Raw genomic sequence first — 17,098 nt, 5'->3', positions numbered from 1 at the left:
CCTTACTTCAGCATCCGGCATATCACTTCTGATGGCTCGCTCTTTCTTTCTGTGTGTCCTTCTGGAGTACCATTGTCTTTCGTCTTTTTTGGGAATGAAGTCCAGTCCCCTTGAGTTCATGTCTAAAGTCCTCCTAGGACAACCCCCTACTAACTCCTTGTGTAGAAAAGGTTTAACCCCGCGGGTCTGCAATTGCTATCCTGGAGAGGCCTGCTTGAAAGCTTGGCTGGCATAAGAGAAGTTGGACTCAACATAAGTCTCCACCATTCCCTAACTGAGGAGTTGCTCAATGTTCTTGAAGTCTTTGTGCAAACAGTGTTTTCTGCCGGACACCTGCTTTCCTTCCTGAAGTCTGGAATTTCATACTTGCTAGGGAGAGGGCACTTATGTGACAAGTCATCAATAAAACTCTGGGCACTGAGTGTCTAATGGGACTCTGGCTCTACCAAGCAACATTTGACCTGGTTGTCGTAGTTTGGAGGTGGAGGAGTTAAGAACATTCGGCTAATTTCCAGGAGGATTCCCGGAAACTCCTGTTTGTCTTCCTTCAGACATCTCCCCATGCCCACTTTGTTCTGCATCCTTTTGTGCCAGTAAATCATTGCTGTGACTTTGACCCTTTGCTGAGTCTTGTGAGTCATCCTCATAGATCCTAGAGATGGCCTTGGGAACCTCGGACACACCTCTCCATTTTTCTTCTTCTGTTTCTCTCTGGTGAATCTAGTTCACTCCAAATACTCCTTTGGGCACGTCTGATCCTGTCTCCTGGATCAGCCTTCCAGTCTGAAGGATCAAACTCCAACTCTCATGTTTTTAGGCTCCCTTTTCCCACAGTCTTTAAGGGACTTTCCCCCTCCACCAAATCCTTCAGGATGGGCCTGCCTTGGGGGTGGGGGTGCTTCCTCCCCTGAACATCTTTTTATAGTTTGTCCTATTATTTTGGCACTTTGTAGGTTCTTGGTCATTGTTTAAGTTTGGAAATGTATGATCTTCTTCTCAGTTCAACTGATAAGTCCTCCACATGTCTTGCCTCTTTGACTTTCCCAGGCACAGTCCCCTATCCATTGTTAGCTTTCCTGGAGACATTTAAAAGCCCTAAGTGGCCTCAGGTGCTGTCTGACCTGCCAAGAGTTCACCAATTCAGGTATGTCACCCCCTCAGCCTCCAGCTTGCAGGTTCGTCTCCTCCTACCCAGTTCATGACCCCTGCCCTTTGACCCATCAGAGCCCCCATTAAGGCAACTCTCTGCCATCTCCCTGATCCTCTGCCATATCCTTTCTTCACTTCTCCCATCTCCACCCTACATCCCTTGGGCCACCATTTTGATATTTGTGTCCCATTTGGTAGCTGATGTGACTTTTCATGGTGTGTACATTCTGGCAGAACTCTGACTTATTTTCTTGATAGAACTGGGGAGAGTCATCCTTGGAGTCCCATTGATTTCACCAGAGTGAGATCACCAATCTCAGAAGGGCTTGTAGCAGTCAGGGGCTGTCCCCCTAGAATGACAAAGGCGGACCAGGTCCTAGACACCTGTCTACAATTTTAACCTCAAGGGTTATAATTCCTGCAAGAGGGGCAGGCTCTGTATTCTCCCATCAAATGACATGCCAAGCAAAACATAGTTCCTGAATCAATCAGTTGATGGCAATGTATGCAAAAGCAGAATGAGCAAAAGCAAACAAAGGAGATAAATGAAAATATAGGCAAAAAATAAGTAAAAGAAAATCAATCAAGTGAACAATGTTGATAATGAACAAAACACCTGTGTCTACGGGGGAAAAAATTTTGTCTAAATGGTCCAGAAGACCAATCTCTCCAAGGTATCACTCCAACAGGTCTGAAGGCCATAAAATCATCAGCAGTGAAGCAAAGGACTGTGCACCCAGGCAGAGCCCCTGGGGGCCAATGCCATTTCAGAGTGAATACTCTCAATGGGTGGAGTCACACTGACATAGGTCTCAAATGGCAGTCGGAAGGCACTGGTATTCATAGTCCCAGAAGGTACATTATCTCAGCTTCCACATGTCGACCTTGGAGGGAAAAGTCCCAGGCAGCAGCTATCTTACTTGCATCCTGGCATGTGGCCCTCAAGGTGGCTATCAGTCAGCCCCTGAGCTCAGCCTAAGCTTGTGTTACCAGGAAAAGCTCCACACGGAGTTAGTGCTGTTAAAGCATAGTCACATCAATCAAAATGCCAATGCTAATGTCCTTAGATTCCCAAGAGTCACAGCACTGCAAAATGCATTTCAGTGGGGGGCCCAGCAGGAAATGGGTGACTCAATAGAAGGGGCAACTAAGGAGGGCTCTGCGGAGGGAAGATTGGCCAAGGTGTTGTCAGGGTTAAGGAAATCAGACAAGAGCCCACCTGAGACCCACAGGGGCAAAGCTATGTGTGTTTCTAGAATGTAGCTGGTGGCTGGGGCCGTGGTCTTCCGTGGAGAAGTGGATTCACTGACAAGTGGGAACCTGCCTAGCTCTCACCCTCCAGCTGGGTTTCCAGCCAATCAAACCCAAGAGCCCTCTAGATAAGGGAGCCTGGGAGGCAATGCACAGAATCAGCTCTTGGATCCAGAGCAGCACAGCATGGAGACTCAGTCTGGAGACCAGAGACTACACAGCACAGCCCTCATGACCAGCCCACTTACTGTTGAATCTACATGCATAGCTGTTTCTTTTAAAAAAAATTTTTTTAGTTGTAGATAAAGATAATACCTTTATTTATTTTTATGTGGTGCTGAGGATTGAACCCAGTGCCTCACACGTGCTAGGCAAGCACTCTACCACTGAGCCACAACCCCAGCCCCTAATGCATAGCTATTTCCAAATCTCTTCTACTTACACCTCTGACCTCCCTTGCTAACCTTTCACTCTCATCCTATAATCTCACCTCCTACTTCACAAAGCAAATAAAACCATCAGAGAGAAACTTCCTCAGCTTCCCACCACCAAAACCACAGACTCACTATACGAACTAGAATTAAGTTTGGCTGTGAATAGCAGACATCCAAATAACCATGGTCTAAACAGAATGGGAGTTTCTTTCTTTTGGATGTAGAAGTTGGCAGTGCAGGGCTGGTGGGTTGGCCCTGCTCCACCAAGACGCAAGGCTCAGCTTGCATCTGTGTTGCCACTCCTTGTGTGTGGTCACCTTGTTGCTTAAATAGTCATTCCAGATCCAGCCATCACATCTGCATTCCAGTCAGAGGCAACAGGAAAAAATGAAAAAGTGGCAGAGACAGAAAAACTCTTTCAGGGATGTACTAGAAGATGGTACAAATCACCTTCACTTCAACTTCCTTAGAACTTAGTCTAATAGCTACCCCTACCTACTAGAGAGTAACCGTGGTATATTCTGGTGCCTAGTTAAAGGTCAGGAGGCCCTAACACTATAGAAATGGAGGAGATTGGACAGAGGAAGGAGGAAACTAGCAGTCCTCGCCACACCTATATGTGCACCATAACTCTCTCTCTTAGCTTTATTCTGTCTTTAAGCATGTGCAAATCTTTTTCTTGTAAAAAAACTGAGTCCACAAACTTTTCAGTTATCATCTCACTTGATCTTTATAGAAGTCCTTTCGACCACTCTCTTCTTCTGGAAACTTCTGGGTTATGCCGTTCCTGGATTCCCTGTGGCTGTTCCTCCATCCTTCTGTCTTATTAGCTTCCCTTCTTCCTAACCATTAATGCTTCATTCTGGCTGCTTGAGCCCAAGTCTTCTTTCTTCCCCTGCAACCTCCGTGCATCAGTGGTCCCCAGGTTGTGGTCCCAGTCCTGGGGATCCTCCAGCCTGTGTCCAGGGAACCACGAGGCTCCCTCGTCTCTCGGCCCACAACTGCATGAGGTCAGATTTTCTTCATGTTTCAGCTCGAGAGCATCTCACGACGGATTGAACGGGCAGCAGAGAAGGGAATCCAGATCTCTTCCATTAATGGATATGAAACGGATTTACAAAAGTGTCAGACGATAGATACTCACTACTCCTGTTGCAAAACATTCTGCGTTTGGCAAACTTCTGTATTGTTTCATTAAAATATTTTATTCATATTAGCATGCAATGGGTTTGTTGTAATTTTAAGTTGATGTATACAAAATATACATTATGAATATATAATATAAATCTTTTTTAAAAATTTTAATTTCTTCTCCTGTTTTCTTTTGACACGGGGGATTGAATCCAGGGACGCTGAACCACCTTGCAGTATCCCCAGTCCTCTTTTTTTTTTTTAATTATTTTTTTGAGACAGGGTCTTGCTAAATTGTTGAGGCTGGCTTTGAACTTGGGATCCTCTGCCTTAGCTTCCAGAGGTGCTGGGAGTTATTAAAACCACTGTACCTGGCTGGTTTTAATCTCTAATACCATAAACATAGATGTATAACTCACGTAAGCAAAGGTTCTTTGGGCTTCTCAGTGATCTTTAAGAGTGTGAAGGGGCCCTGAAGTGGGGGGTCTGGGTGCTGCCGTGCTGGGTTCCTCTCCCGTCTTGTCGGGGTGGTGATGGTGACTCAGGCCTTCTGTGTCTGGACTTGTCAATACATCCGCCCACCAGTGTCTCTGTGTAAATGAATCAGAAGCAGCCCAAGCTCAGCATGTGCAAATCATGGTGCCCTCATTATTGCATGGCCCTCTCCATGTCATGAGTGATACCACCCCCTTCAGCTCCACAGCTGAAGGACATCGAGAGGTCACCTTGATGCCTGCTTCTCCCACACCTGCCGTTTCCAAACTATCACCAAGTTCTCTCTGCCTTCCCGAATATGCCTTGCCGCCGTCCATTACTTTTAGCTCTGCTTAGCCCAGTCCCAGCTACCTGGTTAAAAGTAAATAATAAATATTTGTTGAATGAATGAGTGATAACTCTTCACATTTATTGAGCACATGAGATTTTATAGGCACTGCACTTATGTGCTACGCATGTTCCAGGTTTTTGTTTCCAGTTCTTCATGTAGAATATTTTAGTTGATATTCATAGTAACATTAAAAGATTAAAAAAATTTAAAAAAATTTTTTTCCTATTACATTAATGACAGGGTACAGAGAAGTTATAAGGCTTCCCAAGAGGGCACAGCTTGAAGAACTGGGATCCAAACAATCTGTAGTCAGAACCCATACTCTTAACCTGTATGCACACTATTTTAAGTGGGCAACTCCGGGAGTAAAAGTGCAGATTTGTTACATTATTAATTTTACAAAAATTTTATTGCTCATGTACTATTTGCAAGGTACTTTCTGGACATTTGGAATAAGGAATGGATGAACTAATCCCCTTCACTCTTGGATCATATATTTGTGGGTGTGTATTCCACACCTGAGATAAACAAGAAACAAATATAAACTGGGCCTGGTGGTATACACCTATAAACCTAGCTCCTCGGAAGGATGGAGGCAGGAGGATCACAAGTTCAAGGGCAACCTCAACAACTTAACAAGACCCTGTTACAAAATTAAAAATTAAAAGGGCTGAAAATGTAGCTCAGTGGTAGATCACCCCTGGGTTTATTCCCCAGTACTGAAAACCACAAAACAACAAAAAATATATATAATATGTCGGGTGGTGACAAGTAGCATAAGAAGAAGAAAGCAGGAAGGGCCAGTTGTGGCTGTTTCTGCCAGTGTCATCGGGAGAGAGCTCTCTGAAAAAGGCATTTCTAATATCTGAGTATGAAATCTAACAGAAGGTATGCAGATGATATAAGAAATGGTTTCCTATTGATTCATGGTTTCATTAAAAGGATCTGAGCAGATAAAAATTCCACAGCCAGCACTTATTAAACTTCTTATAAGCCCAGGCCTCGAGAGAGGCAGCTCAAAGCCCTGGGAGGTCACGCCCCAGGAAGAGTGATGGCCACTCCAAACTCATGGCAATCAAGGTCAGTCGGTACTGAAGCCACAGTCCTGGCTGGTTTGCTGGGGATGTCCCTGTCATGTGGTCCTCAGGCAGCTCCTGGTCTAAGATGTGTTGTTAACTCAGCAAAATGGCTGGGAGCAGCGCTGCCCAGAGCACCCACCATCACCAGTTGAATGACACCTCCGATTCATTCATAAATAAGTCAACCAGGAAATGAATACTTCCACGTGTCCCAGATCTAGGCTTGCTACCCAGGCCTTTGCATAGGGAATGGACTTGAGTCGTGTGTGTGTGTATGTGTGGTGTGTGTGTGTGTGTGTGTGTGTGTCTAGGTCACACCCACTGAGCAACACCATCTGTGAAGGATCCACATACTTCCCTGGGATTTTCCACTGACGCCCAGGTGTAGCTAAGCCCTTAGACAATGTGGCTCAATATCATCCAAGAGGAAAGTCTTGAGAATGTGATATGTAGCCCTTGTTATTAAATCCTTGTGAGAAAATGGGCTGGGAGAGAGCTACTCTCTGTGAGAAGGATGCGATATCTTGATTCCTGAAGCAAAAGAGTTCTCTTTTAAGGGGAAAAAAAAATGAAGTAGGTGTTGAGTGGCCTCTACTATCACTAGCATTTCTAAACGAGAATGAAATTCACCCATGTGTGCTTGGGATCTCTTTACAACAATCGCTTCTGTCCACGTCGTTCATTCTTTCATAATTCATTCAGTAATGTCACACAAACCAGCCAAGCCACATTCAGGACACCTGGGTAACTGATACACCTGGAGGTTTCTAAAAAAAAAAAAAAAAAAAAACAGCTAAATATCTCCTTTGTGCCAAAGAAGAGGAAGTGGAGTTTTTCCAGAATACCATGCTTGATTAAGAAACCTATTTAGTCAGAATGATTTCCTGACTGGGGAGGTCACTATCTATTCAGTCTTTGCCCTATTCATCTGCCCAAAGACCTGAACATATAGATCCTATCACAGAAAAAAAAAAAAGATTGATGCAGAAATAATAGTTGGTGAAACTAACATTTAATTAGCAGTACAGCCATAACTTCTATGAACAACCACCTCTGACAGGTCATCTTCTATCTGCCTCCCCATTGCTGAGTTGATACAAATCGTGACTTTCTTAGGATCAATTCCAAGGTATTGCTGTTCTTGAAGATTAGTTCTAGAACTCTATGGTTGTGTTTGGAGAGAAGGAAAGGTCAAGACTTCTACTTCCTCAGGCTTCATTTGGTACTTTTATTATTCAGGATACCTCCAGCAAGAGGAAAATGAACATCATAATTGAACAGTAAGTAAATAGGAACCTGGCCCATGAACCTGGGGATCCATGAGATGAAAAGTTCTCCCCAAGACTGGCTCAACCCAGTGGTACCAATTCCATGTCTCTGCAACCCTCCTGGGTCATTCTCAGGCCTCAGTCATATCAGCATCCAGAGAGAAAGGGGAGTCATTTCCTAAAGTGCTCTCAAAGGCTGAGGCAGGAAGAGTGAGAGTTCAAAGCCACCCTCAGCCACAGCTAAGCAACTCAGACCCTGTCTCTAAATAAAATACATAACAGGGCTGAGGATGTGGCTCAGGGCTCAAGTGCCCCTGAGTTCAATCCCAGATATCAAAAAAAAAAAAAAAAAAAAAAAAAAAGAATGTAGGGGAGAAAATGATTATAATGCCCTTTCCTCGTCTGGTACAAGGGTCATGGCTGGCAGCCTAGAACAAAAAAGATTAACAAGAGAAAAAGTTTAACAAAGTTGTTCAACAAAGTCCTATGTGACATGGAGCTTACAGAAATGAAGACCCAGACTCAAAGGAAAGTGTATTTGTATGCTCAGTCTAGTGGGTAGAGATGGACAAACATGATTGGACAAGAAGGGGTATGATGTAATGGTTACAGGCTGACCAGGGGGCAGGGACTCCGCAAGGCCTGTTTGTTCAGATTCCTTTCTGTGTCCCTGTAAGACATTCCTTTCCCTAGGGTATGGAGCCGGACACCTGTCACACAGGACTTTGAAGGAGGCAGAGGCAGAGGTCAACAGTGACTTTCCTAGGTTTTATGGCTTGCTTTAGGGAGAATTCTAATCTGTATGACCAGACTTGGGGTTGAAAAAGAGGGCAGGAGAAGGTCAGAGAGACATTGCTTCTGAGGACCTTCAACAGTCCTTCAGTTCAAAGTAGTCAACCAGCAAGGTGCCAGACTTGGGGTATTTTGTTCTGAGTACAGCAAGAAAGAGCAAAGACTGTCAACTGCAGAATGGGGTGGGGGGGATATTTACAAATCATATAGCTGATCAAAGTCTGGTATCCAGAATATATGAGGAACTATTACCACTCAAGTAACCCAATTTAAAAATGAAAAAGTAAAGGGGATAGGAATAGACATTTCTCCAAAGAAGATTTACACACGGGCTGAAAGCCCATAAAAAGATGTTCATAATCATTAACCATTTGGGAAATGTCAATTAACCCCGTAGGAGATGCCACTTCACACACAGAAGACTAGCCATACTCAAAATACAGGCAGTGACAAGAGCTGTTTGTGGATCTGGGGAAATTATTCAACCTGCACATTGCTGGTGGGATGAAAAATGGTACAGTCACTTTAGGAAACCAGGCTGCAATTCCTCAAATATTTAAATACAAATTTATCAAATGATCCAGCAATTCCACTCATAAGTTTATACCCGAGAGAACTGATAAGATATGTACACACAAAAGTTTATACATAAATGTTCATTGCAACATCATTCATTATAGCCCCAAAGTGAAAACAACCTAAATATTCATTGACTAATGACTGGATGAACAGGATGTGGTCTATCTATAGAATGGAATATTACTCCACCAAATCAAGAAATGACATATTGAAATATCCTGCAATTACACTACTGGTGGGACTGCAAATTGGTGCAGCCAATATGGAAAGAGTATGGAGATTTCTTGGAAAACTGGGAATGGAACCACCATTTGACCCAGCTATCCCTCTCCTCGGTCTATACTCAAAGAAATTAAAAACAGCATACTACAGGGACACAATCACATCAATGTTTATAGCAGCACAATACACAATAGCTAAACTGTGGAACCAACATAGATGCCCTTTAATAGATGAATGGATTAAAAAAATGTGTCATATATACACAATGGAATATTACTCAGCAATAAAAGAGAATAAAATCAATTTGCAGGTAAATAGATGGAGTTAGAGAAGATAATGTTAAGTGAAGTTAGCCAATCCCCAAAACCCAAATGCCAAATGTTTTCTCTGATATAAGGAGGCTGCTTCATAGTGGGGTAGGGAGTGGGAGCATGGGAGGAATAGATGAATTATAGATAGGGCAGAGGGGTAGGAGGGGAGGGAGGGGATGTCGGTTAGAAATGATGATGGAATGGACATCATTACCCTAAGTACATGTATGAAGACATGAATTGGTGAGAATATACTTTGTATACAACCAGAAATATGAAAAATGGTGCTCAATATGTATAATATGAATTGTAATGCATTCTGTTGTCATATATAAATAAAAAATTAATAAGAACAAAAAATAAATATCATGCAATAAGGATGAAGCTTAGATGTTTTATGCCCATGGGAAGAAGCCAGCCAGAGGAAAACCCTGTACCCTGTATAATTCCATATACATGAAATGTCCAGTAGAGGCTAAGTGTATATCTACACACATGTATATGCACACACAAACACATGTATACACACGTGTGTGTGCAGTGTGTAGTTTGTGTGCTGAGGATGAACACAGGAGCTTTCATCCCTGCTGCTGAACTACTTTTCCAGCTCTGAATTATATTTCACTTAAAGAAAAATTGATGCATAACAGTGGTTCACTTTATGCTTTGAGTGTAGCCCTTGCTGTTCTGCCACTGGAACTTATTTTTTAAATGGACATATTTCTTTCTCTTCTTCTCTCTCTGCTCCTCCCTAATCTCTCCCTCTCCCTAATCCCAGGGGAAATAGGATTACCTTTCTTCCCCATCCTAGGCAGAGCTATCAACCCCTGAGTACACACCCATCATAGGAACGAAGTCGTCCAAATTTTGGGGATGGCACCAGAAGACCTCAGAAATGACTGTTTCCCAAATTAACAAGTAAATGACAATCCACAGAGAACACATGGAATGTAGCCTTTGAGTCACTTCTTTAAAAGCCCCCTGTTCCTGAGGATGGGCAGAATCACAGCTTTTGGGACAGGGGTCCCCTGTGTTTCTCCTCTGCTTAAAAACCTTCTTTTTCCTTTTTCTCAAAACATGTCCTTGTTACTGGATTGGCATCAGGGACAAGGACCGAGCTTTCGGCAACAGAAAGAAGAATATTTTATTTCCCTAAATTCTCAGAGATCCTCTCCTCCTCTGTCAAAGAACCAAGACCAGTGGCCTGGGGGCTGCTCTGTGTCCCGAGTCAGGTTAGGCTTCCTGGGAGCCCACCCTCACCTGGGAACAGGCCCATCACCCTCGGCCCACAGCACAAGAGGAAGTGGAATAAATTGTGGACAAACAACCGCAGTTTCTATTGGCATCAGATCAATATTGGCATCAGATTCACCATTTTAGGTTGGGAGCCATTTTATCTAGAGGTTCCAAAGTTTGGATTCTGAGGCAAAGCTGCTTAACTTCCTGTAAGAACTTGAGCCTGCTGAAAAAAAATGATCAACCCCACCCCAGCCTAAACTCCCAAGCAATTTATGAGACTCCTCTGGCAGGCTATAAAGCTGCTCTATGAGTGCTGACAGGATGCTGCTGTCCTCAGAGGGACGACCTTGTCCCTATGTCTCCTGTTACTGACAATAAATCCCTTGTGTGACATTCCAGTGTGTGGCGGGATGGTCCTTGGACTTCGCGTGGACTCTGCAAGTGTCCTTCCTATTTCCATTCTTGTGCTCCTCCTCTCTGGACATCCCATATCATGGGGCCTGTTCCCTCCTCTTATTCTTATCAGAATGTAAGACGGTTACCTGGTTTTGGGTTACTAAATCACAAACTCCTTGAAAGTGAGGGCTTCTGGGTATGCCTAACAGCCAGCACTGGTGTCCAGTCATGCAGGATAATCAATAAATGCTTATTAAAGAGATGACTAATGTGAAACATGTAAATATCTCATTCTGGCAGATGGTCAAAATCCCAATATCAGCAATTCATTGTCTGTGTGAAGTCATGCCTCCCAAAGCATCCTCCCGACAGGGACAATATTGACTCATCAGAGCTTTGTGAGTTAGTTTATCAGCAACTTCAGACCCAGGGGACAGGGCTAGCCTGGGCTCCCCAGAAGTACAAACACCCAAGAGGAACTTGTCTACCTGATTAGTCTGGGGCCAGTGACCAGGCATTTGACAAGCTCCCTCTCTCTCTCTTTTTTGGGGGAGGGGTGGGAGATGGGTACCGGGGATTGAACTCAGGGACCCTCAGCCACTGAGCCACATCCCCAGCCCTATTTTGTATTTTATTTAGAGACAGGGTCTCACTGAGTTGCTTAGTGCCTCGATGATGCTGAGGCTGGCTTTGAATTTGCAATCCTCCTGTCTCAGCCTCCTGAGCAGCTGGGATTACAGGCCAGCGCCCTTCCTCTTATTTATTTATTTGGGGGCTGGGTGGTGCTGGGGATTGAAATCAGGGGCACTTGACCACTGAGCTACATCCCCAGCCCTATTTTGTATTTTATTAGAGACAGCATCTCCCTGAGTTGCTTAGCTCTTCGCTAAATTGCTAAGGCTGGCTTTCCTTCCTCTTATTTTTTAAAGTAGGGATTTACAATTATTTAAGCACTACAAATGTTTTGCCCAACTTGTTAGATCAAATATATACCTACAGACATCCTCCTCCCATCACAGACCACATACACACAAGCACAGTCACAGCCTCAGAGATTCCTCTCAGATTTCTGAAAGGGAAAAGAGGCATTTGACCTCTTGAAGGGAAGATAAGTGAAAATCAGCTTTTACTAATTTAAAGCGGGGCTTTGAGATGGTAAAATTAAATGTGAACAAAAGATAGAGATAATTTATCTATTGTTTGAAGCCCTGGGGCCTCTGGTAAGGAGGTTTTGATAAGATCTTTTAGATCCCTATAGCTTTAATGACTTATTGTTGAAGGATTCCTCTTCAGCCTAGTTTGTTCTGCAGAACATTTAAGGAGGGCCACAGAAAATAATATAGAGCTTCAATTCTTTTGTTAGAAAACTTTAGTAGTTTGGTAATTGATTTGGAAGAGCAAGTACACCATATAAGGCCCTTGCTTAGCATATGGATGGCCATCTTAAGTGACAGCCCGGATTTTACAGAAAAAGTTTTGCTTTCCAGCCCAGGGGCATTTCTGAGAAAGGCTCACCACTCGCTCATTCCCAATCCAACCCTTCACGCCTGCCTTAGGACCTGCTGGGCTCTGAGCCTCCCCAATAAAAGTCCCAGAACTCAAGACTGTTTTGCCTCTCTCTCTCCTATATAGAGATGGCCTTTATTTGTCAGCTCTGACAACTAAACTCTCATGTGTGTCTCTGCCTGGTCTCCGTCTTTCATTTCTCACTTACTCGTCTCTCATTCGTTGCTTTCCCTTCATACCATGAGCTCTGAAGTTTGTGCACATGGTAATTCACTACATAGAGAGTTAACAAATCAATTGAGGGAGCAAATGTTCAAGGACAAATCATGGGCAAAGAAGTGACACAGCTTTATTAAGGGCAAATGTCAAATAAAGCAGTTAGAGAAAAATAATCCAGCCTAACCCTATAAATGGACATATTTTGAGCTCTCAAATATTCCTAAGAGATAGAAAGATGAAACATCATAAAACACACACACACACACATATACACGAAACATTCTGTAGGTATATGTACCAAAATGAATGTTTATATCAGTATTGTCTACAGTATTTAAAAACAACAACAACAAAAAACCTCATGTTTTCAAAATAAAATTTCTTTAATAAATTATTGTACATCTATGCCAGGAAATAAAACACAGACATTAAAATGATTTTGTATCAGTGCAAAAATATTCATATAGTTAGCATATAGTTAAATGAGACTACAAAGATTTATGTATATTTAATCCCAATTTGGGAAAAAAGAAAATGAACATATGCATGCGTAGGAAAGAAAAAAATAATGAAAAGATTTATATTAAAAGTTAGCAATTACCATCTCTGGAATTATGAGTGATTTTTTTTTCTTGACAATGTTTTTAAGTAAAAATCTTTTACTTAGCATGTGTTTGATTTTTGCTATAATAGGAATAAAGATCTTTATATTTGAGGGTAAAGTAAAAATAGCAAACATCTACAGCAGTAATATTATCACATGAAATTCGAAGCTCTCTATATAATGACTTGTTAAATCCTCACAACAACCCTAGATGGGAAAGACTATTAGTATTCCCATTTTACAGATGAGAAAATTGAGGCCTGTCGATGTGTAAGCAAATAGTATAAGTGGGAGTCAAATCGACCGTTGGCAATAGAGCTCCAGCGCTTATATTTTATAATTCTTGAAAGTAGGATGCAAGGTATGAAGATACTTTCCAAAAGAGGAGTAAACGAAATAGTACAGAGAACATCCGTTTTTGTCTCTGCACTTAAACTAGATGCCCCTGGCCTACTACAGAGTGTGCTCCTAAGTTCACAGCCCCTGGTGGAGAAGAAGGTGGAACAAGGGACCACAAGAAGGCATCAGAAGGGACTTCCTGCTTTCCACTCTTACAGACTGACAGTATTCAGACTCTTCAAAAGCAGGAACAGCAAGGCCTTGTGAGTGAGCATTAACTTCATTAAGAATGAATGCAAGAAAGCCAGATCACTCAGGTTGAGCCTAACCTTGACAAGAAGGTCCCCAGGAACTGATGGGAAGAAATGTGTGTGGCAGCCTCCAGGCAAGGCCTTGGCACCAGGGTTCAGTAGCTATCATTATCTCTTTCCCTGTCCCCACCCTGGGCATGTTCCTGGAATTGTGTTTTGGAAGTGAAATGTGATAGCCTGAGATAAGGGATTGGGATGGAGAGAGGGAGAGGGAGAGAGGGAGGGAGGGAGAGAAGAAGACTTACTCTGACTCAAAGGAAATACCCGTGAGCCATTAAAATGCAGAAAGCACCCTGGAACAATTGCAACTACTAAGCAGCACCCCTTGGCTCCACCTGTGCTTGAAGGCAATGCACAGGCGCAAGAAAACTGCTATGGAAATTCCTAAGTAACAGTCTCTGCCTTTGACAGGCGCATCCTGAAATTCTTTTCTGTCATGTATACCAAGAGCCCTGCTGGTCCTGAATCAAGTTCCTCCTTCACTCTGAGAACCCCTTGGACTCTTCTTTGGAGGTGTCTCTTCTCCTATGACAGGATCCTAGGACATGTGTGTGAAGTAGGGGGTACATGCTTCATGCGTGTCCACTGTGGGTTTCTGTCCACACCCCATTCTCATGTGCTGTTTGTGGTATCCCAGGAAGGCAGGATTTTTCCAGGTCTTCATGGGAGCTGAAAGCACAAATAACCCCCCCCCCCCCCCCATCAAGATCCAGTTCTCAGAAGTTTCTCTCTGCTTCTGCCTGCCTTATGTCCTGTAGATTTTTTTTCCTATTTTTTAAATTTGTTTTTGAATTAGTTATACATGATAATAGAATGCATTTTGACCCTTTATGCATAAATGGAGTATAACTTCTCATTCTTCTGGTTGTACATGATGTAGAGTCACACTGGTTGAGTGATCATATATGCACATAGGGTAATATGTCCTTCAGATTTAATGCAAGCTGAAGTTATCCAGAAATGCACATCCTTCCAAATACTTTATGGTCTTCAGTTTGGGGAGAAGGTCACACCTGGAAAGGTGCCTACTGGAAACGCTGACCAAAACAACCCACACAAGCCACTCTAGTCAACACAGAGACCTTGAGCATTGAGCTTTTCCTTGAGTTACTAGACAGCAGCTCTCACTGACCCATGGGAAGGAGATAAGATGTCCACAGCCCAGGGTCCAGAAGAGGCTGCTTTTAGAAACACTGGAGAACTGAGGTACCCCCCTGTCTGGGGGCCACATACCTTGCCTTGAGAAATAATGTAAATATTCTCTCTTAGGGTGGGAGCATAAGATGGGTTGAAAGGTGAGAGCCAGTCTTCCAACACACAGGCTTGTGGCCAATGAAGCTCACTCTCTCGGTCACACTGCCTCTTGACTCATTGACTTGGTGGGATGAACTAAACCTTGTGCCATCACAGTGACTCAAAGCACGTTATATCTAGGGCTGAGTAGGCAGAGTGCTGGATACAGTGACTCTAAACACGTTATGTCTAAGGTTTCATAGACAGAGAAACTGACAACCTCAAGAGGCCACACTTTCTTAGAACCTGGACTTGACTCCAGCACAGAGGCCACAGCGTTGACCAGGTCCAGTCAGTGTTATCACCAAATACAACTACTTCAACACATTGAGTTAAAAGCAGACGCAAGAAAAGATGCTGACAGTGCTTTTTCTTCCTGACAGGTGCCTTCTGTACCTGTGTGACCAGGAAGAAAAAGTACCAGGAAGAAGGAAGGCACTGTCATGAGCAGAGGTGGGGACCTGATGCCCAGAGGAATCTGAACTAACTCCAAACCTCCCAATCACTTTTCAGCAATTAACTGCCCTGATCCAAGCCCTTGGTCCTTCCCATTTTTGCAGTTCACTAATGTACAACCAGTATATATGCTTTTTTTTTTCAAGAGAGAGAGAGAGAGAGAGAGAGAGAGAGAGACAGAGAGAGAGAGAATTTTTTAATATTTATTTTTCAGTTTTCGGTGGACACAACATCTTTATTTTATTTGTATGTGGTGCAGAGGATGGAACCCAGCTCTCCACGCATGCCAGGCCAGCGCGTTACCGCTTGAGCCACACCCCCAGCCCCAGTATATATGCTTTTAAGTGCCTCTGAGGGCTCTCTCATGTACACGTAAAATTTACTAAATGAAATTTTGTATGCATTTCTCCTGTTAATCTGTCTTCTGTCAGTTTAGTTCTTAGGCCCAGCCAGGGGCCAGAAAGGGGAAGAGAAGTTTTACTTCCCCTATTGCATTCTAAGAACCATGAATGACCAAAAAACCTCCAGCACACTTTTTTTTTATTCAGAGCACTTGCCCATATTAGCCAACCATTTGCACAGAAAATGAGAGCCAAAAAAGAAAGGGAAAGAGAGGGCAGCCAACGGCTCCTTCTCCTTTCAGTCCTTCCTTACTAATCAGTGAGCTGAAGGCAGAGTATTGACAGAAGGTGCACATACCACAAACTTAAATGAAAATGTTTGGGTTGGTTTTATGCATCAGCATTTACACTGTTCTGGTAAGAACAAAATATGTAATCATGTATGAGCTACAAAATATGAACTGTGTCATCTCAACGGTACTACGTACAAGATAATGTTTATGTGGTTTCATTCAACACTGGCATTGTGTTCTGGTATATGAATTATCTTAATTTTAAAAAAGGAAGAGAAAAACAGGCAGTTTAGATAACTACGAAGCAAGAGTCCTGAGGAAGGGCTTTTCTGCTATTGTTTTCTCAATGAAAAAAACAAATAAAATATTGTTTCTATTTTTAAAAAAATCAAATCAGATGCATAATGATTATTTATTGTAAAATATCAAGAAAACACAGAGAAGTATTAAATGAGAACCTTTAAAAGCAATATCTTACCTGATAATTATTACTTTATGACTTTTTTTAGAGCTAAAAAACAAGAAAGAAATAATAATGGGTTATAAAATGCAAAGGAAGATACCTTAATCCACTATGAATCATTAAAACAATTTAAGCCTTCCTCCCCAAAAAGAAAGAAGTCTGACATTGCAAAAAAATAAATTTTAAAGTTCATGCTAATAATTTAAATTTTTAATTTTTAAAAAATTTAGAATGGCATCAAATAGCAAATAAAACACAAGTTGCGAGAAAGAGGTGCTTTATAGTTCAGTTCCTCATAGGTAATTTTTTCCTAATTTATTCTCTCAAACTGAGAGCCTTGCCTTTTCCTTCCTTTCTCTCTCTCTCTCTCTCTCTCTCTCTCTCTCTCTCTCTCTCTCTCTCTCTCTCTTTCTTTCTTTCTCCTTCTTTTTCTTTCTTTCCTTTTCCCCCACCCAGGGCAGCTTATCTGCTGAGCCACATTCCCCAGCCCCCTATTTAAAGACCTTGCTAAGGTGCTGAGGCTGGCTTTGAACTTGTGATCCTCCTACCTCAGCCTCCTGATCCACTGGGATTACAGGCCTGAGCCACTGCTCCGG

Source organism: Marmota monax, unplaced genomic scaffold, assembly GCF_021218885.2.
Source record: "Marmota monax isolate L192 unplaced genomic scaffold, Marmota_monax_Labrador192_F-V1.1 WCK01_AAM20220418_F8-fsc00098, whole genome shotgun sequence".
In the NCBI taxonomy this organism is placed as follows: Eukaryota; Metazoa; Chordata; class Mammalia; order Rodentia; family Sciuridae; genus Marmota; species Marmota monax.
The sequence above is the reverse complement of the archived record's forward strand: the minus strand, read 5'-3'. Positions refer to the sequence as shown.